This window comes from Pseudoliparis swirei, chromosome 3 (genome assembly GCF_029220125.1).
Source record: "Pseudoliparis swirei isolate HS2019 ecotype Mariana Trench chromosome 3, NWPU_hadal_v1, whole genome shotgun sequence".
Lineage (NCBI taxonomy): Eukaryota > Metazoa > Chordata > Actinopteri > Perciformes > Liparidae > Pseudoliparis > Pseudoliparis swirei.
The window spans coordinates 18,406,671-18,409,832 of NC_079390.1; the positions used below are offsets into that span (position 1 = coordinate 18,406,671).

General features: G+C 41.5%; 1 long non-coding RNA gene across 1 annotated transcript; it reads right to left on the bottom strand.

The window, feature by feature from the left end:
* Nucleotides 1–2,682: 2,682 nt before the first annotated feature.
* Nucleotides 2,683–3,162, bottom strand: LOC130210452 (uncharacterized). Its single transcript, XR_008834811.1, has 3 exons — nucleotides 3,083–3,162; nucleotides 2,895–2,983; nucleotides 2,683–2,743 (listed from the first exon to the last, which is right to left on the bottom strand). It is a non-coding gene; the product is annotated as an uncharacterized LOC130210452 (long non-coding RNA).

A 3,162-nucleotide genomic window follows, 5' to 3' on the forward strand; every position in this document is an offset into this window, starting at 1 on the left:
TGAATGTTTATAATCTGCTATTTTCATGTGGGAACCACACTTTAAAAGTGAGAATCTTACAGGGTTGAGATTTAGGTTTCTTTGGAGTGGTCCAATCTGTGTTTGTGAATCTTTTAAATGTCTCACATGGTAACCCTCAGTGGGACATTGTATGAGGATCATGTTGGCGATGTGATTTTCAGCAACTCAAATCCTCCCCCTTCGTCTGCGTTTTGGATATGCCTCTAAAATAAATTCTCTAAAATCATCTGGATTGGTAGGTGTACCTGGAAAATAGAAGATAATACAATCAACCGATCAAACTTGAAATGTAGTAACGTTGAATGTTTCTGAAAGGTTACTTAATTCACGAAAAATACGTCAATCATGATGCCTGACATACCGTGGAATGTAAGACGTTTTTCTCCTAGTCCTGCAGCAGCAAGCGTTAAGAGGCTGGGAGCAGGACTCAAAAGCAGATTGCAGTGACGAGGAGTCAGATTAAAAAACAATGTCTTTTACTCGGCAAAATATTAGAGCTGGTGACGGGACACGGGGAACCGGAGCAGCCGACGGGTCACGGATCAGAAGTCGGCAGAGCAGATGGATCAGGGGTCGGCCGCCGGGCCGCAGCCACTCGTAGGTCTGCCTCGCAAACCGGTCCTGGAGTGCCTCCAGGAGCTGGCGGTTAGCCTCCGCCTGGTCCCGCCGCATCGCTGCGACCCACCCTAGCATCTGCCCCCACCCGATGAACGGCTCCTCTGGCTGTTGCTTCTCTCTTTCCATCTGCTTCTTCAATCCAGGTGGCCCCACGTTGGGCTCCAGTGTGACAGGTTTGTGGCTGTCACAGCTAGGTATCTCCCTCCCAAGCCCCAAAGGATGATGTGGCAGCGGGGCAGGGCTGGACTGGGACAACAATTAGGCCCTGGCATTATTGGCCCAGACAGGCCCACCCCAATCGGTCGGACCACACCCACCAGCACAAAAATACTCGCCTTATATACTTGTTTTATATATCGTGCTGTACAGTCATATACAGGACTGTCTCAGAAAATTGTGATAAAGTTCTTTATTTTCTGTAATGCAATTAAAAAAACAAAAATGTCATGCATTCTGGATTCATTACAAATCAACTGAAATATTGCAAGCCTTTTATTCTTTTAATATTGCTGATTATGGCTTACAGTTTAAGAAAACTCTAAAATCCTATCTCATAAAATTAGAATATTTCCTCAGACCAAGTAAAAAAAAAAAATTATAACAGCAAAACAAAATCAAACATTTGAAAATGTCCATTAATGCACTCAGTACTTGGTTGGGAATCCTTTTGCACGGATTACTGCATCAATGCGGTGTGGCATGGAGGCAATCAGCCTGTGGCATTGCTGAGGGTTTATGGATGCCCAGGATGCTTCAATAGCGGCCTTTAGCTCATTTGCATTGCTGGGTCTGGTGTCTTTCAGCTTCTTCTTCATAATACCCCACAAATTCTCTATGGGGTTCAGGTCAGGGGAATTGGCAGGCCAATCGAGGACAGTAATGCCATGGTCAGTACACCAGTTACTGGTGGTTTTGGCACTGTGGGCAGGTGCCAGATCATGCTGGAAAATGAAATCCTCATCTCCATAGAGCTTTTCAGCAGACGGAAGCATGTAGTGCTCTAAAATCTCTTGGTACACAGCTGCATTTACTCTGGACTTGATGAAACACAGTGGACCAACACCAGCAGCTGACATGGCTCCCCAAACCATCACTGACTGTGGGAACTTCACACTGGATTTCAAGCAACTTGGATTTTGCGCCTCTCCAGCCTTTCTCCAGACTCTGGCGCCTTGACTTCCAAATGAAATACAACACTTGCTTTCGTCTGAAAAGAGGACTTTGGACCACTCTGCAACTGTCCAGTGCAGTAATCCGTGCAAAAGGATTCCCAACCAAGTACTGAGTGCATTAATGGACATTTTCAAATGTTTGATTTTGTTTTGCTGTTATAATTTTTTTTTTTTACTTGGTCTGAGGAAATATTCTAATTTTATGAGATAGGATTTTAGAGTTTTCTTAAGCTGTAAGCCATAATCAGCAATATTAAAAGAATAAAAGGCTTGCAATATTTCAGTTGATTTGTAATGAATCCAGAATGCATGACATTTTTGTTTTTTTAATTGCATTACAGAAAATAAAGAACTTTATCACAATATTCTAATTTTCTGAGACAGTCCTGTATATACAGTATTCCCCCAAACCACTACAAAGATGACTACATGCAGTAAGCAATGGTACCAGTGCAAATAGACCAGTGTACTCACTCACTCTTGACTGGCGGTGGTGGCCATGGGGTACACAATCTCCATACTTGACTCAAGTACAGTAGAAGTAAAATGTTATCAAATAAAAAGCACCAGAAGTCAAAGAATAATTTCAAATGTTTTATTATATTAAATAATAAATTCAAATAATTTAGTACTAGTAATAAATACAGCATACTGTAAACTCACTGCTAAACAAAAAAGAAAGTGTGAAGTCCACTCCAGTGAAATGTCTTCTCTTCAAACAAATGACGGCAGCCTTTGAGAGAGAGAGAGAGAGAGAGAGAGAGAGAGAGAGAGAGAGAAACAGAGACAAGGGTGAGGCTGAGACATGATAATTTAGTAGTAGTACTATTAATAATTGCATCATTATAAGTACCGTTTCCTTTCCGTAGAACAAGAGATAGCAGCATATCTGGAAAACAGTCACTTCAACAAACTAACAATAATGCCGTCTCCTGATGGAGAGAGGGAAAGAGAGAGGGTGAGAGAAACAGATGATTAATGCAAAATTGTAAATTGTACATTATCATGTGACAGATTCAGATGATCAGAGCATCTTCCAGAAAATGAAAAAAGAAACGGACAGCTACTGTACTGTATACTCACTTAGTGGAAAAGGCTGCAAGGCCCTCTGCATATACTCTCATCAACAATGGACAATGAACCATACAGGGCATTCTTAGAGAGGTGGGGAACTGGGGATAACAATGAGTCATATTATCAAATTATTTTCAGTCTAATAAACTGCTAAATTATTATGAATAATTCTAATTTGTATTAGAATATTCTCTCACCTTAGTACAACAGCAGTTTCCTCATTAGCTCACTCTTCTCTGCCACTTTGTCAATGACAGTGTCTGTGTCCAAAGCCACA